This window comes from Alosa alosa, chromosome 3 (genome assembly GCF_017589495.1).
Source record: "Alosa alosa isolate M-15738 ecotype Scorff River chromosome 3, AALO_Geno_1.1, whole genome shotgun sequence".
NCBI classification, from domain to species: Eukaryota; Metazoa; Chordata; class Actinopteri; order Clupeiformes; family Clupeidae; genus Alosa; species Alosa alosa.
Genome location: NC_063191.1, coordinates 7,212,284 through 7,237,307, shown reverse-complemented (window position 1 = coordinate 7,237,307; position 25,024 = coordinate 7,212,284). Strand labels below are relative to the sequence as shown.

General features: G+C 40.1%; 2 long non-coding RNA genes across 2 annotated transcripts; both read right to left on the bottom strand.

The window, feature by feature from the left end:
• Positions 1–17,794: 17,794 nt before the first annotated feature.
• On the bottom strand, positions 17,795–18,892 carry LOC125291513. Its single transcript, XR_007193012.1, has 4 exons — positions 18,854–18,892; positions 18,435–18,737; positions 18,238–18,331; positions 17,795–17,936 (listed from the first exon to the last, which is right to left on the bottom strand). It is a non-coding gene; the product is annotated as an uncharacterized LOC125291513 (long non-coding RNA).
• Positions 18,893–22,184: 3,292 nt separating this feature from the next.
• Positions 22,185–23,282, bottom strand: LOC125292694. Its single transcript, XR_007193255.1, has 4 exons — positions 23,244–23,282; positions 22,825–23,127; positions 22,628–22,721; positions 22,185–22,326 (listed from the first exon to the last, which is right to left on the bottom strand). It is a non-coding gene; the product is annotated as an uncharacterized LOC125292694 (long non-coding RNA).
• Between the last annotated feature and the right edge of the window lie 1,742 nt (positions 23,283–25,024).

Here is a 25,024-nt window from a genome sequence, read left to right as displayed (position 1 = left end):
TTTAACAAGTAATCACATTTGCCATTATGTGATTCATTTTCTTTAATAATGTTAAATGTTCCACCACTTTTTTTTTTTTGCAGAGCTCTCACAAAGCTGGTGGGCAACAAGCCTGAGACGTGGGACCTCCACCTCAAGTCTACATTGTTTGCACTGCGAACTAAAAACACTTTTCAACACAGTTCTCGCCCTATTTTTTAATGTTTGGAAGAGAGGCGCGTTGGAAGCAATGAATGATGAATACTGTGTATACTGAAAGAAAGATTTTTGGAGTGTGGTGTATACAAAGACTTGGTTATGCTTTTGCAAAAGGACAACTACCTGACTGCATCTCAGTGCAGTGACTTTGAAAAGGGTCCCAAACCAAGAGTCCAGATGACATTTATGTAATACGGAACAAGTACACCTGCCGTGCGAAGTACAGGCCGTACTGAGACCCTTCTGCATTCTTTCTCAAACATATGTCCATGAAAACTACAATTGTGCCCAAATCCGCTAGATTATGGGATACAGAACCTCGCAGAGCAAAGAGAAGACCGAAGAGTGCAATTTTCACTTACATGTTTTTTTCTTGAGGGTATTAAAGAACAAATGTCCAACAGCACAAAGTACAAGGAGGTCCGACAGTACAAGTACCGGATCATTTACGATGTTGCAACAGTCGGGTTACTTTGTTTCGGAAGCACCGAAAGAGCTCGGCAGTTTACAATTGCTGGGCTAACGTTAGAGGTAGAGTTGAAGAACAACAACCACGTTACGAACAAACAAGCCAGCCAGCTTCTCCTCTTTTCTAGTTCAGCGTGGGGTATACAAAGATCTTGTTCTGCTGTTACAAAAGGACAACTACTTGGCTGCATCGCAACTAAAGACCAAGGTAGGTCTTGAATCACGGATCACAGATCATCTGTGGTCAGGGCAAGGCTAAGATAAAGGGAGAGGGGAGAGTAGAGTGGATTATGCGAAATCCCTGACTGTACATCTAGTGGGTATATGTGGTGATTTATGAAAAGAATGTAAAGGCTATAAAAAATGTAGGCTCAGCTGGAGAAGTTTGGAGAGAAACAAACACTCTCCCGGGGAAGGAAGTGCAATGGGCCCTGATAAGGCTGAGGAGACATGGCTGAGCAGGAAGCCAGGGGGAGAGAGGGGGCGAGGGCTGCCCGACAATACAGTTCAGACCACCACCAAGTTCGCTTTTATTTTATCACACGCATATATTCTGAATATGTACAGAGAATTTTGGAGGACGTTGAAAAAGGTTCCAAACCGGATTTATTTTTAAGAAGAGGATATCTCAAGATATCTTTTTTTCATATTACTTTATTCATATTATTTTGAATATTATCATATTATCTATTGACATCTATTTGCTGTACAAAATGTGTATGTAGATGTGAATGCTTGTAATGTAAACATGAAAAGAGAGTAAAGAGTGTGTGCTCTTTGATGTTAAAACATCAACATCATATGGTGGTTTTTCATATAAGGATTTTCATATAAGACCATGACTGGACTACCTTCACATCTGCTTTTTATAGATATTGGGACAAAGAAACGCTAAAATAGGGGTTAAAAAATGCTATATTTTAGAAACCAATGAAGCTAGAGATATCAGACTGGTACCAAAAGATGCGCAATAGCCACATTTATATTCAACTTTCATTGACACTGTAGGCCCACTGTAGGCCTAAATGCATTATTTACGAAAAACTGATTTTTCCAGAGCGGGGATACAGGCTCTGCTAAGAAGCAACTTTAGAGGCTTGGTGGACCCCTTAGATACTATTCAATCCAGCTAATATTCTACACATTTTATTTTCATTAGTATTGTCACATTTTAAAATTGGGTACAAGTTGAATTTCCAAAATTGGGGCAAATGATGCACCCTAATATAGACAGAGAGAGAGAGAGAGAGAAGCAACATTTCTCACTCTGACCCACATGTGTGGCCCCAACACACACGCCATTAGACCCCGCAGCACACCTGCCGTGCCCAGTACAGGCCGTACTGAGACCCTTCTGCCTTCCCTCCGATTACATTTTAAGATTAAGGTTTTTTTTTTTAAAGAGTTTTACGCACCAACAAGCCAGCCAGCTTCTTAAAAGTGAAAGAAATACCGATACCAGTATATCAGTAAATACTGATCCCAAAACTGAAAGACATACTGATACCATAGTGGTATTTTAATGTAGGGACATGACGGGTCGTCTAAGCGTTTTTCTTCGACATAAATTGTGTATATTGTATATATCCATTTTTGTAAATATTGTTTTAAAGTCTAGACTAAAACCAGAGTAGTTACTTTTTACATGATCCTGAGGCAGCTATAAAAAGGATTTCCCCAATAATGCAACCTCCAGAGGCAGACACCTGATCTGTCAGTATATGGACCCTTTCAAGAGAGTTCCATTATCAGCATCATAGTTGGCCCCACAAGACTTCCTTTTTAACATTCCATATGTTATCTTAATGCAGAGGAAGTAGATTGGGGCCCAAATAGAACGTTCAAGCATTGTTTTTGTTTACCTTGTTGAAAGGGTCCATATAGACAGAGGAGAAGGAGAGAAGCAACATTTGGTGAGAATGACCCAGATATAAGGAATTAGTAATTCACATTAAATCAGACATAAAATGTAGTCTTAACCCTTCAATGTGTACCGACGGAAATGTTTACAAATGAATGTCCTAAAGAATATCTGTGTTCTTACTGTAATGGATACTTGTTTATGCTGACTATCTTTGAAAAAAAAAAAAATCAGTTAAAAAAAAGAAGGTTATCTGGGTTCATTGAATTCAAACACACTTGTTTATCCTTCAATTGTTGTGGAACAGAATGATCAAAAACCCACACCTTTGAGGGTTAAAATACTGCAACAAACATGAATTAATATTTTTTGTGCGGGGTGTGAAAGACACATCAGAACATGATCTGTCAGTGAAAAAAACAGTAGAACACTGCAGTAGAACACATAGACATAACCTTCAACCATGCCCCTTGGAGGGCCGTGCGGAAGCCTATGCTTTGAGAAGTCGTCAATGAAGGTGGTTACTATGACACTTCAAGTCACACAAAATGCAAAACCTTGGAGTCTGAGTTCCTGAGTTCAACCTGGGAAACCTACAAATACTAACAAACTCTTCAAGTCAATCGTCAGTTTAAGTGGTTACTATGAAACTCTTCAAGTCAATGCTCTTCAAGTCAATGCTTTCGATGCTGTGGCCGTTTATGATCCAATCAGCAGCATATGCACACAAAATGCAAAACCCTTATGTAGCACCAACCAGCAAATTCCTTTGTCAATCCTCTCCTAACTTACTGTTTCTCCCTGTCTTTTGTTAGTTACTTGACATGACGAGCAAAGGCGATCCAGCCGATCCTGTCATAGAGATTGGGCGCCTCAGGCCCATCCGTTTTCCGGCTGAGGGCTATAAAACTTTCACACAGGATTTCTCCCAAACCCCGATAATGTCAACACCCCTCAAGGGCCAGAGGCAGATGCCTGATCTGTCAGTCGCTCTGGATGACTCTGGCCTCAGCAGGAGGCTATCCCTATGTTTGTGGAGGATAGCTAAAACACAAGCTAAAACACAAGCTAAAACACAGCTAAAACACAAGCTAAAACACAGCTAAAACACAAGCTAAAACACAGCTAAAACACAGCTAAAACACAAGCTAAAACACAAGCCATGGTGGCTGAACAAGTGGCAGAATTTAAGAGTGAAATGGTGACCATGCGGACAGACACTTCGAAGTGTATGGAATACATGGAGGCAAGTGAAAAGAGCCTGACTGAAGTTGACAACCGTCTATCTGCATCGCTGAGCAGGCTAAAGGCAATGTGTGCCAATCTGGAAGATAAGGTAATTGACATGGAAGACAGATCACGTAGAGACAATATACGGGTGCATGGGATTCCTGAAAACACGGAAACGTTAAATCCGCTCAGCTATCTGTCTAGCGCTATCCCAAAGTGGTTTCCAGAGCTGGGTTCTGTTGAAATAATGTGTGCACATCGGGTAGGCGCAGCTAAGGAGAACGCTAACGGCAAAACCATTCCCTGTACTCTCCTGTTGAAGCTGCTACGTTTCACCGACAGAGATAGGATCCTAAGCACCACAAGAAAAACGAGTGTGGATGTGATGGCTATTCGCTTTACCCCAGATTACAGCACACAAACTTTCAGACGCAGGCTGACCTTTTCTGCTTCAATGAATGCTCTACAGCAACTTCCGCACCTTTCTCCTTTACCCTGCTAAGCTGAAAGCAACGCGTGGAGGAGCAAGCCACTTTTTCAACACTCTACAAGAGGCTAAAGATTTCATTGAGTCTCTTAATGAGTAACACTTTTATTTACTTTTTTACATCGGGGGAGTGGGTACTCCGTGCTACGTATATTTTCCTTTTTACGATCTAATACTACTGTATTACCATATCGTTAAGAATTATTTTGCGCATTTCCTCAGAATTGCCTGTGATATTATTTGTTCTTAAAATAACTTGTTTGGCAAACAGACATACATACAATCCGCAACTACTTCCATCTCTCTGTTTAATAAACTCAATGCACTCATTGACATTTCTTTGAATAAATCGAACATTAACTACTTCTCCATAACACGCTAAGTACTGACAGACTAGATACCTTTGCAAAGAACTAAGATGTTCTCTAATTGTGCTACTGCGTGTAGTCAAAGAGTCCATTACATCAATGTGTAGATCCACAACCCCATCTACTTGCTCTTTTTTACTAATATAAATAGCTGCACATACCCAGTGATTACCATTAACATTAATAGGAATAACAATGGTATGATAACCCCACCAGTTCCTGTCACTTCTGGGTGTTGAAGGCATCCAATCATAATTGCTAACATATAAACTACCAAGACCTTGGGTAACAAATGTTGCTGGTACCCCAAGAATGTTTGCATGTCCAACTTCATTTATCAAAGAGCGTATGTAATTATCAATAACGGAGTCATTTAACCAACTGGAGCCAACAGTTAAACACCTCAAGTCCGCTGCACTTAAATTACATAAAACTCTCTGGACATCGGAATTTGCTATCATTGAATTATATTGGGTGACCTGACATGTTTGTGTAGAAACATGGTTCTCTGTAAATACAATCTAACACACACTGAATTTCTATCAAAAATTGTAAAAATTGAGCTGCTACCAGCTATCAATTCCGAAAGTTGTTCCCATATCCCATCATTTGAATCAACTCCAATATATAATCTTCCAGTCTGCCTATCCAGTCTAACTAACATCAAATGTGGCATCTTCTCTAGACACAATATCATGCCAGATAGTGTATATGTATATTTCTTAAAAATTGTGCTAACTGTAAAACTATCTTCAAAAGAACTACATGGACTATCGATTCCCACTATAAGACTCTCTGGCAAATAGATAACAAATACTTCCTCACTTAATCCATTGCCACTACATACTTTTTACATCTACTTTGTTCACTAATGGCAGCACTACTTAAAACAGTTTGAACATCCTGAAGATCAACAGTAGTTCTGACTAATAACACTACACTGTCTTTCACATTAGCCACTGCTCTATGTCCACACACTGCACAACGGAACACATGCATCTTTTGCACCTCAAAATAATTTCTAAGAAGGTTTGTGGCTTTGAATGTTTCCTGACATAATTCCCTCTTCAAAATGCACTGTCATGTTACACTCTTCAATAACCTGACTATTACAATTCAACAGTGCATTATATGTTTCAGTCAGAGCAGCTGACACCGTCAGTTTGCTCGCTCTATCTAAGTCTTCCACTGATCTATGGTAACCTGAACAGGAAGACATTAACAGCTGAAATAGGCAACTAAGAACTGTGGTGGTCTTGACATGGCTTTGAGGTGCTTCAATGCTTTCATCCCTGGTGGTCCTAACATGACTTTGAGGTGCTTCAATGCTTTCATCCCTGTCATCTGCACTACTTTCAACTGCACTGTCAACTGCACTGTTGTCTTCACAAACTGAATTCTTCTCGAAAATGTACACCACTCCACTTTTCCCGACTATGGCTGAGTTCAGAGACTCCTTGGTTATAGAGGTGTCATTCACCTTTGTACAGCTAGTACCATCATATATACCACAGTCCAATAATGCCCACTATTACACTGGCCTCTGTGACAGATAACAGACTTCTTTGTATACACCACAGAATTATTCTCGTTTACACCTACAGTTAAATACTGTCCACATGAAAATGACTTTCTTAATACTGACTTAAGCTGAGCTTTTGGAAGAGTTATAATTAAAATGTCTGGTGTCATGCCAAGTACTACCCCGCTGCTACTACTACACACACTACAAAGCAACGCTCTCAATTGTTCTTCTAATTTATTTTGCACTAGTTCATCTATGCTTCCTGCCTCATGCATGTTTACAGTAAGAGCACAGGGAATACTTAAGTCCTTGCATAGATTGCATTCACCAGCCTACAACTGGATACACTAAGAAGTCCATTACGTCATTTTGTTTGTAAAATTGTAGTTGTGTGAAACACTTTGATAGGTCCTCTAAGACTGGAATTATCTCTGACATTCGCACTACTCTACCTGTATTTTTTATTATTGTACTAAGAAGATTAACATATGACCAAGGTATATTACTTTGTATGGGTTGCTCTGCATTTCTGAGTACTGCTTTCTGAAAGCATTGTAGATGCAAGAACGCCTGTGTTACAGCATTGAACCAACAATTACTAGCTGAATTTTCTATTTTTGACACTACGCTCACTAACTCTGTCTGCACTGTTTGAGGACAATTGTTATTAGTTTTACTGTTTAAGAACATAAATTTACCTTTTGGGGGGCTCTGGAACGACTTTTTTAGTTTATCGGGCATTTGATCTTTCTTAGTCCAACCTTCTGTTGGCGGAGGGATGGTCACTTGTGTTTTTTTACATACATTTATTCTTAACTTATCACAAAAATCTTGCTCACGAGCCCTGTACATCACAAATAATTTCTCAACAGCTTAATCTGTTCTGAACTTCTCATTTTTAAAATATAACACCTTTGTTTTCTTAAATGATACCTCACACACAGACATTGTGTCGGTTTTGACACATTGTGAAGATTTATATTTACATAGATTTCTTTGCAAAATACTGGACCAGATTGGTATTGAGGGGATAAAATTATCAAACATCTTCTCCAACAGAAGAGGGGCAAAATATTGATTCTTGCACTGTTTTTCACTACGCTCTACATCATTCATGGCCTGGGTTCTAATTTTATTAAAATATTAGGCCCACATCTCAAATTCACATCAGCAGCCAAGATCTCTCCATCCACTCCATCCACTCCAAATGACAACTCCTTGACACTACTCATAAAACCTGTCTGACCAATGTCAATGACACTTTCCCTGCCTCCGCCACTTAGACCACCACTTTTCCGACACCGTCTCCCACTACGGACACGCACACACAAACCTCCACTTGGCCTTTCCCCCACGCCACCACGTCGGACACGTTTACCACGACGCACACGCCCACGCACAACATCACCAGACACAGCCCCTTCTGAATCTGGACCTCTGGACCGGGGTAGCAGAGGACATCAACACCTTCAATATGGCACCTCACACCTCCACTCAGTCCCTGAAAATTCCAGCAGATTTGAGTTAGAAACTGTACAGCATTTACAAAATTAATTTAATTAAGTTAATTAAGAACAGCACTTACAAAAGTAAAGCTAATAAAGTTGTTGCACTTACACCACACATCTCCTTGAACTGATACTCTGCCACAGTCTCCTTCACACCGTGTTTAACCTACATAATTCATATTTCAGCAGATAATGCATCATATACATCATATACACATTTATACACCCTGTTTAACCTACATGATTCATATCTTGGCAGATAATGTATGATATACACATCTCTGTTCTGTTCAACTTTTGTTATATATAGCCTACATCTTAACGGCCAACCTTAAGCCAACCTTTGTGTACTTGTAACACTTAGTGCTGCTTCCACAACTGCTATGACTCAATGTTTAGGAACATTCACTTACCACTGACCAGGCAGATGGATCACAATGCCTCATGGTCCGTGAAGTCCCTGAGACAAGCACCCTTGGAGTCACACGAACCGTGGACATTCACGGAGCTGGTTCAGGACTGGTCAACGGTTCAGTGACAGAGTAGAGGCGAAGATATGATGCGCACCACAGCAGGTCAACAAAGCATGGCATGCCATAATCATTATTCAGGTGGATGCCATCCCTGCACCAAAGCTGACTGTTGTTAGGATGGAAGTGCTCGGCAATGGAGAGGTAGCGCACCCCAAGGTGAACAGCTACGCGGTGGAACTCCTGCCGCATTAAGTCCTGATAGTCGGGGTCCTCACATAGGCGTGGGGGGAAATCTAGCACAAATACCTGTAAAGTAAACAAGACAAAAAAAACAGACAATTCATAGCAACACAGCATTAATTCTGTAACAGGTTATAACAATAGTTGTAATAGATCAGCCATAACAACAGTTGTAGTACCTAGTTGTAATATGTAAAAATAGACATTAAATTCCAATCATTTACATTACGCCGCGGTCCACAGGGAAACACTGATTTACATTATGCAGCTGTAATTGTAGTTTACCTCGGCCCAACGGTCCAGCGCGCTTCTGATGAAGCCTGCAAATTCTTTTCCAGCTTCCTCGACCGTTCGACTACCGGTAACATTATTACCTGGGGCCAACAAGCAGACTAGATCGGGTGAAGATGGGAGCTGCACATTCCTCAGCTCCATCGTCAACCCTTTAGCTGTTGCCCCAGGTGTGCAGCAGAAGCCGAAGGACAAACATCCCTTTGGCATCTCCATGATCCCATCAACAAGGCTACGGAGATGTGAGTCCCCATAATTCATCATAGAAAGTTTAAAAACATAAGGAGAAGCTTATGTTTTTAAACTTTCTATGATGAATTAGCCAGTTAAATAAAGCTTTTTATATTTTTGAAGAAGAGTGCCTTGGACCCCCTTTTTTCTATTTACTATTGGATTCCCCAACCCAAAGAGCACCTTTAAATTTCTGATTGGAACTTCCTGAGCACCCTGGACTTTTTTGTCTCTCCAATTTAATCCAGTTCCCACTACTGACCATTTAAAAACTGTGAGAGGGCACAGCACTAGCCATAGCGGAGCAGGCAGAAGATCATTGAGAAATAAACATGAATTAGTGAATTTAAAAACGTTGCTAGGCTGTTGCTAGGGTAATTATAATGGTTGTGCGTTTGCATGCACTGTAATAAGTCAGAAGAAGTCAAAGGAATAACAATACAGTGCATTTGCATGCATAAGTTAGAAGAAGCCAAAGGAATAACAGTGCATTTGCATGCACTGTAATAAGAAGTCTAGAAAGAACATTACAGTGCATTTTCATTATCCAATTTTATCCAGTTGCTTTTTGGTAACTGTCTGCAACGCAACCGACACGCTCAGGCCATGCTCAGGCCACGCTCACGCCATGCATATGCAAGCTGCGCCGAAAATGTGTGCATGCTACAAATAGGACCGAGGCAGGCAGAGTCAAAGACATTTCTGGTGTGCGAAGAGAAAGACATAATGTAAATATAACATCTACATAGGTTCATAAATTTGATTATCTCACCTTCATCCCTGGAGATGCCTCAGGGAAAATGGTACAGTACATGTACCCTGTGAATTCAGACCTCGACCAGCTCTTCACCAAGTGACTCTCTCCATATTTCTGTCACGAGAAGTTGCCTATTTCATTTAGTGCATCGACGTATTTTTTTTTTTTTAAAACATTCCATGAAAAACAATTACATGACACAACAGCCTTTGCAGATCAATTACAGTGGCATTTTCCTGCTGATGGTATAATAACGTGACCTGCCAAATAACGTTAGCTCAGTCTCCCACAGAAAAACCTACCGAAACTTGATCAAATGCATGTACAAAGTAATATGTTGGCTACTTGTGCGATTTGTGTTAGGAAGCAGTATAGATGTTAAATGGAAAAAACATCACAAACTACAACTTCATCTGTGCATTTTTGCATAATTTAGTGTATCACATCAGCAACCACGTTAATTTAGTTAGCTAGCCTGCCGTGCGTTGAATCCTAACAAGCTAACAGTTAACGTTACACAAAATCGCATTGCATAGAATAGGTCTGTAGCCTATCACGTACAAATAGAATAGACATGCAAAACAAACCCTTTTTTAGCTCAGAAGATCAAACGCATTTTTCAAAATGAACGCAACAATCGCTGTATGACTGTATCGACAAGCAATGATTGCATGCAAGGACTGATTGCGTGTCATGCATGGGTTTATATATCAAAACGAGATGTCCTGTGATTGGTCAATTCATGTAAAGTTTCCCAGGCTCATTTTAATCATATTATCATATTAGTACTACAATTTCCAAATTCTTTTTCATTAAAATTCTGTTGTCTCTTCAGCACAACACATGTAAATACTGATAAATAATTTAATGAGTAGTCTACATGATAATGAACTTCAACTTGTGCTTCAGTGAACTACAAATTGCAGCGAACTCGTGGTAAGCACGATTGAAATGAACGGTGTACGTCATGGGAAATGTAGTCAAATTACATAAATAGCTATATTTTGCAAATCACGTAATAACAGTATATATAACACAACAAAATGGCTAATATTACTAACATTTGTCACCTGAATATGAAATGAAAAGCTTGCAACTTTTGGGTTCGATAAATTGTTCGATAAATTTCAGTGGTCATCAGGATCAATATGACAGAGAAATTTGGTAGGCCTAATGCTTGATCGTGGTTTAGGTACATTAAACCATGTTAAGCATTTTCATAATTTTCACACATCAAACAACTAACTGATTAATTGGAGACTTGGATTCTTTAAGGATGGAGAGTTGGGGCAAGGTGGGTTCACCCTCTATTTGAAGCGCTTAAGTCATCCGTTGTCATCTCTCCTTTTTCCAGCTCCATCCCTATCCATCCCATTCCATCTCTCTCTCTCTGTATTTCTCAACCTGCTTTGTTCACTGAAGAGCTCACGTCCCTTCAACTCCATAAATACAAATCTTGACCCTTAACCTCCAGGTCAGGGCTTTGAGGCCTGTGCCACGCAGGACACACACACACACACACACACACAAACACATACACACAAACACATCCCACAAAGTGAATGAGGGTCCTTACTAAACAAAGTCTACAAGTCTACAAGGTTTTTTTTTTCCTAAACAGAAAGGTCAACATTGTCTCTTTTTGTTTTCTGTGGTTGTGTTGCTGGAGAGGAAGAGGGATTTTTTAGGTTTCTTTCTTCTTTGTCTGTCTTCTCTCCTCTCCACCCACGCCTCTGTCTCTCTCTCTCTCTCTCTCTCTCTCTCTCTCTCTCTCTCTCTCTCTCTCTCTCTCTCTCTCTCCCTGTCTTCCTCCACCTCTCCGTCTCAGGGCTTCTTAGTGTTCTTGCCAAACTTGTCACTGAGTTGTTGGATCAGGTCGGCCAGTTCGCCTGTGGCCTGAGATTTCTCCTCCAGGAGCTCGTAGTGCAGGCTGGAGATGTCCTGCTTGATCTCCTTCAGCTCGCCTGTGAACACGGAGGCAGGGAGAAATCAGCACTGTTACTCACACGAACACGCGCATAAACATACACACACACACACACACACACACACAAAATACAAAACAAATATGCAAAACACAGATACAGAGATGTACACACAAATACCCAGACACCAAGACACATATGCACACACACACTTACACACACACACACACACCCAACCACCCAGCCACCCACCCAAACACACACACACTGAACAAGAGCATGTGGTATTTGATATTTCCAAAATGAGGTTATAGATTGTTTTTATGTTGGGACTTTGTAGGACTATGTGGGAACAAGCAATAAAAGACAACTAAAATACAATTTCAAACCATATTTTAAAAGCTGTCTGTACTAGGGATGTATTCTCCACAAAAAGTATACACACACACACACACACACACACACACATACAGACACACACTCACACATCATAAAATGTGCATTGTGGATATAAAAGTGATGGATTTTTACCTTCAATGACTTCATCATTCTCCCTGTCTACCTGAGCTTTCAGAACATAATGTTTAATGAGGCGCTTCATGATTTTCTGTTAAGAAAGAGCAGGAGAAGGGGAGGGAAGCAGGAGGAGAGGAAAGGAGGAGGGGAGGAGGAGGAGGAGAGGAGGAGGAAAGGAGGAGGAGAGGAAAAAGGAGGGAAGAGGGAGGAGAGGGGAGGAGGGGAGGGAAAAGGGAGGAAGAGAGGGAGGAGAGGAGAGAAAAGAGAGGATATTACTAGTTGAAAAGAAGTGAGGTGTCTTTAATCACATGTGCAGGCCAACAGGCACTTCTTTAAGGCAGAGCAACACACTGTGCAGACCGTCACTGATAGCATCTCTGGTCCAGGGAACATGAATTTATACCCCTGCTGTCTCACACTTTCATTCCTACTCACATGCAGAAACGCTCAATGGTGTTTTAAGCCCCCACCGTCGACTTCAAGGCAGCGCTGCGACCGTCGACTTCAAGGCACCTAACCCTAACCTTAACCCTTGCCTAACCCTAGTGCCTTCCATGCAGCGCTGTCTGGAAGACGACGTTGGGGGCTTATATATGCAAATATAGGCAAATATGCTCTCTGAACAGTGATTTCTGAGGATTTCTTGTGCCTCAAAATTCCTACAGCATCTAAGATAAGTGAAATTGTGTTTATTTCAGCACAGCACACCTCTGTGTATCATAATCAATTAAACTATGGATGTTTTGATGGTTTGTGTATGATTTAAGAACTTTTGTTGATCAACATTTGTAAAAAATATGCTCTGTAAACGGCGGTTTCTGAAGCTTTTTTGTCCATCAAAATTCCCACAGCATCTAAGATAAGTGAAATTGGGTTTATTTCAGCACAACACACCTCTGTGTATCACAATCAATGAAAATATGGATGTTTTAATGGTTTGTGTATGATTTAAGAACTTTTGTTGGTCAACATCGGTCACAAATATGTCAATAGTAATTGCAGTGTGCAAATACAGGTCAATAGGTCATTCGGTTTGAGGCCTGCTGGTGCCACGCGGAAAAAAATCCCCCCAATTTTTTTTCAGAACGCGGTTCCCCTCCCTCTGATGAATAGATGACACCGATATGGGAGATAGACATTTTTTAGTTTTCTTAGCCTAACAACTTTTGCGTTGACAGTGTAATTGCATTGTGCCAGTACAGGTGAATAGGTCATTCGGTTTGAGGCCTGCTGGTGCCACGCGGACGACAATCCCCCCAATTTTTTTCCATAATGTGGTTCCCCTCCCTCTGATGAATAGATGACACCGATATGGGAGATAGACATTTTTTAGTTTTCTTAGCCTAACAACTTTTGCGTTGACAGTGTAATTGCATTGTGCCAGTACAGGTGAATAGGTCATTCGGTTTGAGGCCTGCTGGTGCCACGCGGACGACAATCCCCCCAATTTTTTTTCAGAATGCGGTTCACCTACCTCTGATGAACAGATGACACCGATATGGCTCTTTGAACTTGAATGTGATTGGCTCATTCACAAAACTTTAAGAAATAAAATAAATTCACAAAACATTTGTGTAACACTCTTTTCCTATTCTTACAGGCATTTTTAAAGCATTTTAACATATTATTAAACAACAAATATTTAATATTTTAAATGCTATTTTCAGTAAACATGAACATTATCCAATATGCATTTCTCTTATTGAGCAAACTCATAACGTCATTGCTGGTCAATGAATCTTAACCTTTTAACATTACATTCTATTTATTAAACTATGAAATTATGTATTCAAATCTTATATTAATGTATACATTTTCAACCGGATTACATGTATATGGGGGAATAAAGCTGTCAAATGCTTCGTAGCGGAGAAGCAATCTGTTCAAGACCATGGCTCACTGAGTAACCTATGTTCATGGACTTAGTCAAAAGCTAAGCAGCAATATCCTTGGTCAGTTGCTAGATGGGAGACCACATCAAGTGACACTTGTAGCTTATTACTGTTGCTAGTGTTCTCATTTTTCTTCTCATTTAAATGTTGCATTGCTTCATTTTTGAGCATTCTGAGAGTTTAGTTGAAACTGTGTGTTTAGTGATAAAGTAAGAAGCTGACCATATAAACAGATATCATCTGAAACTATACTTTACAAACCAAACGGGGAGCAAACCACATTTGAGCAGCCTAGGCTCCCATGCAAAAACACCCATGATAACCACTACACCATCATGGCTATGGATTAAATCTAATTGTAATTAACAGTCTAACAGTCTAAGTAAATGCATGGGCACATAGCAGCTTGCTGCCGAGACTGGTGAAATGCACCAAAGGTTCACTTGGTCTTGGTCACATGACATGAGCGCTTTGAACAATGTTTCAAAGCAGTGGTCACATGACATGACTGTTTTGAACCACGTTTTAAAGCAGTGTTTCCAAACACTTGTGCTTCGAAAGCTTTGAAAGCTCCAAACTGATTCGAGAAGTCAGTTTCAAGCGTCACATCCCTACTAAGAGCCAGACTCGTTAGTTTGCCAGTGATCTATAGAGAAGTTACTATGTGTCAGGGAATCACTCGAGAGAAAAAAGCCGAACAGGGAATTAGGAATTAGAAGGACCAGGCTTATATTTGCACAGGGTTGACGAGGGCAGATCCACACAGAAGTCGAAGCCCTAACCAGTAGGCCACAGCTGCCCCCCCTGGTGCCAAGTGCAAAGCAAGGCTTGTTCCTATCTTAATCCCAATTCAGTGATGAATTTTTTGCCATGCGTTCCAATTCAAATGAACATTGCGCCCAGGCATGTCAATTAAAAATCAGAAAAACCTGGTCTAAAGCGAAAGGTGCATATAAAGCACAGCTGAAGACGTAGGCCTACTGTGACACAGCCCTTAGCAACGAGTCCCAAATGAATATTTTTTTTTTTATTAAGTCATTTATTGGGGTATGGTATGGTCAGGTATGCGTTGCTTTTTTTCAGGCTATGTTTTTGATTGTAACCCCTTGTCAGTCAATAGTTAAAGTAAATAACTGTTTTGTCGTTGCCTATGAGACCACAGTGAAGTTAGTTTAACTTTGCCTATGAGTTCAAATACGGTAATAGGCGAGTGCAGCTGCATGTAGGCTATCTTCTCTTACCAACCAACAAGCCTGATAGGACGCGCATTGGCTTGTGTCTCTCTATTAGTGAAAAACTGGCATTGTATCGGAGCCACTGGACCACAAGAGCTGAAATAGATCATATTCAAATGCATATTTATAGTGCTTCCGGCAGGAAGCAGCGAATGACGTGATGCTAAGAAGCAGTGTAGTTCAACTTAACCTTCCTGTTGTGTTTGTTTCATGTTTATTAGTTTAATCAGTGTTCACGGTCAGAATGACCTCTGCATTGTAGTTTAGTGTAAATCTATAGTCATATCATCTAATGTTGTGGTAAACCTTAGTATCAACACAGATCTCTGTTTCTCTAGGTCACTGAGTACTGCCGGTATACAAAAAAAAATCTTTAGAATCATTCCCCCAGAATGTAGCACTGTTTTTTTTTGCTAGTACCGGCAGTACTCAGTGACCTAGAACAACAAAATTGGCAAATTGGCGGAATTCTCCTTTAAGTTATTTTGAATAATACACATTTTGAACTCCCATTTGCTACATGGCCTGCAGGCCTCGTTGATCCCATACAACTCAGAGGGAGAGAGATTATATTGAGGACTGCCATAGAAGCAGTCAGAGTTAAGGTGCCATAGAAGAGTCAGAGTGAAGGTGTGTGTGTATGTGTGTGTGTGTGTGTGTGTGTGTGTGTGTGTGTGTGTGTGTATGTGAAGGTACACAAGCACAAATACTGTCAATCTGACCAATAGGTATGTGAGTTGAGAGGAAAATATTTATAAATCGGTTACATTTAACCAGGAACACAACATGAGGGTTAACTACAACAACAGTGACTGTATGAGCTGTAGCTTGCACTTAGCCTCTTGAGTTCTGTCTCTTAACATGTGTGTGTGTGTGGGGTTAGATTGCTGCCCAGTCCCCTGTGTGGCTGATTAGCAGATCTTTAAACACACTACTGTACAGTCTGAATGCTTTAACTCACCTTTAAATACTTTTTCAGGAATTGCGAACACGCCAGATATTGTTATTATCTCTAAGAAAAGCAAAACAGTTAAAATATTTGAGGTATCATTGAGATTAATTTGACTTGTTTATGGAGGACTCTTACTGCACTAAGATTCTAAAATACCAGTCATTGATATCCAAGAAGCTTGGCTACAAATGGCAGCTCACTGTGCTAGTGTTTGGTAGTCTAGTCTTAGTCTGTGTTGTCTTGCATGTTTATTTGGAAAATATGTTTTCTATATCCTTGAAGTTGTAAATAACATAGCAATGTGCTGTGTTGTCTTACTGTATTTGTTGGATCATTCAGAACATTTGATTCCTAAATGAAATTTGACTTGTAATGTTGGATCAAATAAAGTAAAATATGTGTGTGTGGTCGTGAGTGTTAATGTTATGTGTAGGACGAATATGTTATTTCAATTAGTAACTGTATTTCTGTTAAGGTGTTTAACCAGCTCACCTTCTCAATGTTCTGTAGTATTGTGTTGTGTTATTTCTTTCTTATTGATTTGTCACTGGCAGGAGGCCCTTCCCAGGGCTGCGGATAACCAGTGTCCCTGTATTTGTTACTTTATGAACTATTTTGTTATTCTGTGTATTTAGTTTTGTTTGTTTGCATTTCACTGGCAGGAAGCCATTTTGACAGCTGCAGGGGTGCCTGCAGGGTGCATTGCGCTGCAATTGCAATGGAGGGGGCTGCTCATTGACCCATTTCAACACTTTTCAAAGGAATGGATACCCGTTTAGTGTCATCTTGCATCATGTTACTTTAAAAGTTTAGTGCATTATGGATGGAGATATTTGAGGAAAACTCTGAAATTGTTCAGAATAGTTTTGAATGAATATATTCATGACTATACCGCAAGCTGGCACAGACATGCTCCATCTTCTCAGCACCACTAGACGGTGACTGTGAGTCACAAAATAACTTGTATGGGTAGAAATACAGCGACACACACATACACACACACACACACAGTATGTCATGTGTCATGTCAAATAATATGGTCAACATTGAAGGACAAGTAATTAATATAGGCCTAAAGACTGAAGGTTGAGTGACCAGATGAATCGAGGGGTACATGTAGAGACGCATCATGTCATTCAAGCAAATGGTAGAAGACGTACGATTTCAATGGGCATCAGTATCATGTGTTGTGTTACACTGTTAGGGCCCCTTTCAGCCACTGTAGAACAGGCCAGAAATAAAAGCTACAGAGATTTAATGTTGGTCCAGTGGAATATAGGCACTGATTGGACGAAGATCTTCTCACAGTATATTGTCAAATGTCTTTGGCCATTTCAATGTATGGAATTACCATATGCATTTAATGGAGTCTTTTATATATGCAGACCTACCGTATTCTGCATAAACTTTTGTTTTATAAAAACAGGAAATGTACTGTACACGTATACTCTTAACTGATGAATGAAGGGTTGAGTGCTTTTATGCCACTAAGTTAAAACCATGGGATATGAATTATGAAATCAACTATGAAACTATGGATGTCACTTCACTAAACTAACAGACAGCACTGTATGAAATGTACATTCTATTCTAACAAAGTGAACCACAGAAACAATAACAACAGCAAAAGCAAAGTATAAGTAGAAGTTCTTTTAATTAAAAGAGATTGGCTTGTAAAAAAAGGAACTCCTCAGACTATAAGGCCCACAAAATCAATGGTTGTGGAAAACCCTGATGTCCTGTCTGGATCTTCGGTTTCGTGTCCCTCAGCTGCTCTTGCTACTGTAACAAATAAGACCAGTGGTGGAGAGAGTGGGTCTGGGACGGGAGTCCATGCACAACTCAAATGTGTTGACCTCTCAGTTTTAACACCATCAGGTGAAAGCAACGACAACAATAACAACAACAGCATGTGTCTCGGTAATGTGTCACTGTGTAACTAGTCAAATATTGGCAAAAGCATACAGTATGATATTATTGTGCCACCACCACCACATTGCCTTTCCATCTACTAATCAATGTCGGGAAATTACTGGGTAAAACTATGACTGTAACTGATAGACAAATAGAATTTACTCACCTATAAATACATATTATCGCACATACAATAATTTTAATTATCCCTGATATGGCAGCAGACATGATGATCTGTTGAAATGGTGAGAGGCTGTCATCTGTGAGTTACAAGAAAGTATTGAGTCGAGTGTTACAACCAAGCATTCACCAAGTTAAACCAAGTTTTCCAAATTTCTGAGACTAACATAGGAACAAAAATACCTGTGTAGCTGGTCAGGTTCCATGTTTGTGTTAGTTTGTGTTTAAGAGTTATTGCCTCACAGATGTATATTCCCTCATCATACGCATGTACGTGAGATATATAAAGAGTTCTAGGAGTAGCAGGGTCAACACTCATCCTGGCTGAGGTCAAGTTCTCCTTTGTTGTATTTATCAATGGACTATAGGCAAAAATCAGGGTGTCCTCCTTTTTCCACCTGATGAGAGTAAGATCACCAGACGTGTTACAGAAAAGAGAAACATTTACTCCTTCAGATGTGTGGAGGTTTGTTGTCATATTTATATCTGTGTGGCAAAACAGAGGACAGGTACATTAGTATTACTTACACATTTAACATATTTGTCAGTATGATTGTAAGAGACCCGAGTAAAGCATCACATTTGAAGCATTATGTTTTTACCTCTGCAGCAGAGTGAGTGGAAAGCTAAGCAGAAACCGAGACCCATCAGGAACGCTGTGGATCCTCGCATATCAACCAGCCCTGCACCGTCTGTGAAAGGAAGGGGTTACTTGCGGATGGAAGAGAACCCATAGAGAGATTTGATCTTTGCATCACTAGGGCCTCATATGGCTGCTTATGATTCAGTATTGCCTGGTTTATAATATCCTACACAATGGATGAACTTTCAAAGAATGCATGAATGCATTTCTGAGAGGAAGCACAAATTCATATTCCATGCATATGAAAAATGTATTTGTGACCTTACTCTGAAATATAAACATTCTTATGTCTCACTGCATTAGAACAACATTTCAGTCAAACTGTAATGTTACAAAAAAGTTGTCTATTAGCAGTCAATTTAGAGGCTCATATACTTGCAGTATCTTGTAGCAGAGATGTTTAGGGTCACACTCACATTGTTTGCTGTAGAGACCACCAAGACACCAACACCATTCAGAGCAGCAACACCTTACCTATAACCTTTTTATCTGATGGTTTCATGATGACGGAGACCTCTAAAGTGCTTCAAGAGGGCTGGGAGCAATTTTGAGACAGGAAGTGGCCAGCCGACCAGCTGAAGGGGTGATAATCACATGCATTTACACATCAGTTTGTGCATACATATCAACAGGCCTCTGGTACGTTGGGTACACAACACAAACAGCCTTCTGGTCACAACTACTGAGTAACTGTTCATGAGGAAAAAACTGTTCAGGAGAAGTGCCACAAAGTCTTGGTTTAGTAGTGCATGAACTGTGAAAAACTGGCATTGTATCGGAGCCACTGGACCACAAGAGCTGAAATAGATCATATTCAAATGCATATTTATAGTGCTTCCGGCAGGAAGCAGCGAATGACGTGATGCTAAGAAGCAGTGTAGTTCAACTTAACCTTCCTGTTGTGTTTGTTTCATGTTTATTAGTTTAATCAGTGTTCACGGTCAGAATGACCTCTGCATTGTAGTTTAGTGTAAATCTATAGTCATATCATCTAATGTTGTGGTAAACCTTAGTATCAACACAGATCTCTGTTTCTCTAGGTCACTGAGTACTGCCGGTATACAAAAAAAAATCTTTAGAATCATTCCCCCAGAATGTAGCACTGTTTTTTTTTGCTAGTACCGGCAGTACTCAGTGACCTAGAACAACAAAATTGGCAAATTGGCGGAATTCTCCTTTAAGTTATTTTGAATAATACACATTTTGAACTCCCATTTGCTACATGGCCTGCAGGCCTCGTTGATCCCATACAACTCAGAGGGAGAGAGATTATATTGAGGACTGCCATAGAAGCAGTCAGAGTTAAGGTGCCATAGAAGAGTCAGAGTGAAGGTGTGTGTGTATGTGTGTGTGTGTGTGTGTGTGTGTGTGTGTGTGTGTATGTGAAGGTACACAAGCACAAATACTGTCAATCTGACCAATAGGTATGTGAGTTGAGAGGAAAATATTTATAAATCGGTTACATTTAACCAGGAACACAACATGAGGGTTAACTACAACAACAGTGACTGTATGAGCTGTAGCTTGCACTTAGCCTCTTGAGTTCTGTCTCTTAACATGTGTGTGTGTGTGTGGGGGGGGGGGGGATTGCTGCCCAGTCCCCTGTGTGGCTGATTAGCAGATCTTTAAACACACTACTGTACAGTCTGAATGCTTTAACTCACCTTTAAATACTTTTTCAGGAATTGCGAACACGCCAGATATTGTTATTATCTCTAAGAAAAGCAAAACAGTTAAAATATTTGAGGTATCATTGAGATTAATTTGACTTGTTTATGGAGGACTCTTACTGCACTAAGATTCTAAAATACCAGTCATTGATATCCAAGAAGCTTGGCTACAAATGGCAGCTCACTGTGCTAGTGTTTGGTAGTCTAGTCTTAGTCTGTGTTGTCTTGCATGTTTATTTGGAAAATATGTTTTCTATATCCTTGAAGTTGTAAATAACATAGCAATGTGCTGTGTTGTCTTACTGTATTTGTTGGATCATTCAGAACATTTGATTCCTAAATGAAATTTGACTTGTAATGTTGGATCAAATAAAGTAAAATATGTGTGTGTGGTCGTGAGTGTTAATGTTATGTGTAGGACGAATATGTTATTTCAATTAGTAACTGTATTTCTGTTAAGGTGTTTAACCAGCTCACCTTCTCAATGTTCTGTAGTATTGTGTTGTGTTATTTCTTTCTTATTGATTTGTCACTGGCAGGAGGCCCTTCCCAGGGCTGCGGATAACCAGTGTCCCTGTATTTGTTACTTTATGAACTATTTTGTTATTCTGTGTATTTAGTTTTGTTTGTTTGCATTTCACTGGCAGGAAGCCATTTTGACAGCTGCAGGGGTGCCTGCAGGGTGCATTGCGCTGCAATTGCAATGGAGGGGGCTGCTCATTGACCCATTTCAACACTTTTCAAAGGAATGGATACCCGTTTAGTGTCATCTTGCATCATGTTACTTTAAAAGTTTAGTGCATTATGGATGGAGATATTTGAGGAAAACTCTGAAATTGTTCAGAATAGTTTTGAATGAATATATTCATGACTATACCGCAAGCTGGCACAGACATGCTCCATCTTCTCAGCACCACTAGACGGTGACTGTGAGTCACAAAATAACTTGTATGGGTAGAAATACAGCGACACACACATACACACACACACACAGTATGTCATGTGTCATGTCAAATAATATGGTCAACATTGAAGGACAAGTAATTAATATAGGCCTAAAGACTGAAGGTTGAGTGACCAGATGAATCGAGGGGTACATGTAGAGACGCATCATGTCATTCAAGCAAATGGTAGAAGACGTACGATTTCAATGGGCATCAGTATCATGTGTTGTGTTACACTGTTAGGGCCCCTTTCAGCCACTGTAGAACAGGCCAGAAATAAAAGCTACAGAGATTTAATGTTGGTCCAGTGGAATATAGGCACTGATTGGACGAAGATCTTCTCACAGTATATTGTCAAATGTCTTTGGCCATTTCAATGTATGGAATTACCATATGCATTTAATGGAGTCTTTTATATATGCAGACCTACCGTATTCTGCATAAACTTTTGTTTTATAAAAACAGGAAATGTACTGTACACGTATACTCTTAACTGATGAATGAAGGCTTGAGTGCTTTTATGCCACTAAGTTAAAACCATGGGATATGAATTATGAAATCAACTATGAAACTATGGATGTCACTTCACTAAACTAACAGACAGCACTGTATGAAATGTACATTCTATTCTAACAAAGTGAACCACAGAAACAATAACAACAGCAAAAGCAAAGTATAAGTAGAAGTTCTTTTAATTAAAAGAGATTGGCTTGTAAAAAAAGGAACTCCTCAGACTATAAGGCCCACAAAATCAATGGTTGTGGAAAACCCTGATGTCCTGTCTGGATCTTCGGTTTCGTGTCCCTCAGCTGCTCTTGCTACTGTAACATATAAGACCAGTGGTGGAGAGAGTGGGTCTGGGACGGGAGTCCATGCACAACTCAAATGTGTTGACCTCTCAGTTTTAACACCATCAGGTGAAAGCAACGACAACAATAACAACAACAGCATGCGTCTCGGTAATGTGTCACTGTGTAACTAGTCAAATATCGGCAAAAGCATACAGTATGATATTATTGTGCCACCACCACCACATTGCCTTTCCATCTACTAATCAATGTCGGGAAATTACTGGGTAAAACTATGACTGTAACTGATAGACAAATAGAATTTACTCACCTATAAATACATATTATCGCACATACAATAATTTTAATTATCCCTGATATGGCAGCAGACATGATGATCTGTTGAAATGGTGAGAGGCTGTCATCTGTGAGTTACAAGAAAGTATTGAGTCGAGTGTTACAACCAAGCATTCACCAAGTTAAACCAAGTTTTCCAAATTTCTGAGACTAACATAGGAACAAAAATACCTGTGTAGCTGGTCAGGTTCCATGTTTGTGTTAGTTTGTGTTTAAGAGTTATTGCCTCACAGATGTATATTCCCTCATCATACGCATGTACGTGAGATATATAAAGAGTTCTAGGAGTAGCAGGGTCAACACTCATCCTGGCTGAGGTCAAGTTCTCCTTTGTTGTATTTATCAATGGACTATAGGCAAAAATCAGGGTGTCCTCCTTTTTCCACCTGATGAGAGTAAGATCACCAGACGTGTTACAGAAAAGAGAAACATTTACTCCTTCAGATGTGTGGAGGTTTGTTGTCATATTTATATCTGTGTGGCAAAACAGAGGACAGGTACATTAGTATTACTTACACATTTAACATATTTGTCAGTATGATTGTAAGAGACCCGAGTAAAGCATCACATTTGAAGCATTATGTTTTTACCTCTGCAGCAGAGTGAGTGGAAAGCTAAGCAGAAACCGAGACCCATCAGGAACGCTGTGGATCCTCGCATATCAACCAGCCCTGCACCGTCTGTGAAAGGAAGGGGTTACTTGCGTATGGAAGAGAACCCATAGGGAGATTTGATCTTTGCATCACTAGGGCCTCATATGGCTGCTTATGATTCAGTATTGCCTGGTTTATAATATCCTACACAATGGATGAACTTTCAAAGAATGCATGAATGCATTTCTGAGAGGAAGCACAAATTCATATTCCATGCATATGAAAAATGTATTTGTGACCTTACTCTGAAATATAAACATTCTTATGTCTCACTGCATTAGAACAACATTTCAGTCAAACTGTTATGTTACAAAAAAGTTGTCTATTAGCAGTCAATTTAGAGGCTCATATACTTGCAGTATCTTGTTGCAGAGATGTTTAGGGTCACACTCACATTGTTTGCTGTAGAGACCACCAAGACACCAACACCATTCAGAGCAGCAACACCTTACCTATAACCTTTTTATCTGATGGTTTCATGATGACGGAGACCTCTAAAGTGCTTCAAGAGGGCTGGGAGCAATTTTGAGACAGGAAGTGGCCAGCCGACCAGCTGAAGGGGTGATAATCACATGCATTTACACATCAGTTTGTGCATACATATCAACAGGCCTCTGGTACGTTGGGTACACAACACAAACAGCCTTCTGGTCACAACTACTGAGTAACTGTTCATGAGGAAAAAACTGTTCAGGAGAAGTGCCACAAAGTCTTGGTTTAGTAGTGCATGAACTGTCAGTGAGTCCAAAGTAGGGGTTGTTTTTGTGATACTAATCGGTTCCTGTCACCGCTCTTTCAATTTTGAACTACACTGCTATCATTTACCATTTATCAATACTATTATATTATACTAGCCTGGAAGCCAGCCCAAATTTACCCCGCCCACAAAATAGAACTGAGTCTGGCTCCGTCAGGCTAATAGTATACTATACAATGGCCTACAATTGGCCAAATTAACTTTATTTGTTAGTCCTTGATGAGAGATTATTTCAACTTAGAGTTGAACTGCTCTTTCACAGAGCAACTCAGTAACACAGTTTGCAGATATGAGCCTTTGTGGTCAGGTGAACTCAGTGAGATCAGTCTTCCGTGGGCACTTGCTTGGACCTACGGTTTGACACCCAGACAAGGCCATAACACCTTCGGGTTGTTTGTTTACATACTGTTTATTACTGCTACTTTTGAAATGTGTCCATGTGACGTGTTTGAAAGCAGCTCATGTGAAATAGTCCAAAGGTAACCATTTTAGATAGGTAGGACAGATGTGTGAGACAGATGTGTGAGACAGGTGTGTGTGTCTGTCTGTCTCTCTCTGTGTGTGGTGGGTCTCTCTCTCTCTCTCTCTGTCTCTCTCTCTCTCTTTCTCTCTCTCTCTCTGTAGCTACTCACACATCCTGTGTCGGTCATAAGGTGCAATAATTCAGCAGTGGAAAGTTCTAGTTTTAAAAACAAATACTGAGTGCTATGCGTCATCATGTCTGAATAGAGCTCTGTGACATTTCCACCTTAACATCTTTGCATTATTCACTGTGTTTGCTCTACCTAAAGCAGTGTTTCTCAAACTTTTTCAGACCAAGGACCACTTAATCAATAAAAAAAAGCCTCACGGACCACCTAACCTAGCCTGAAGTAGACCTACTTCAACAGAAGCCTAAATTACACAATAGACCTACTCACTGAACCACCTTGATTGTCTTTGCACCTTGCTTATTGTGTCA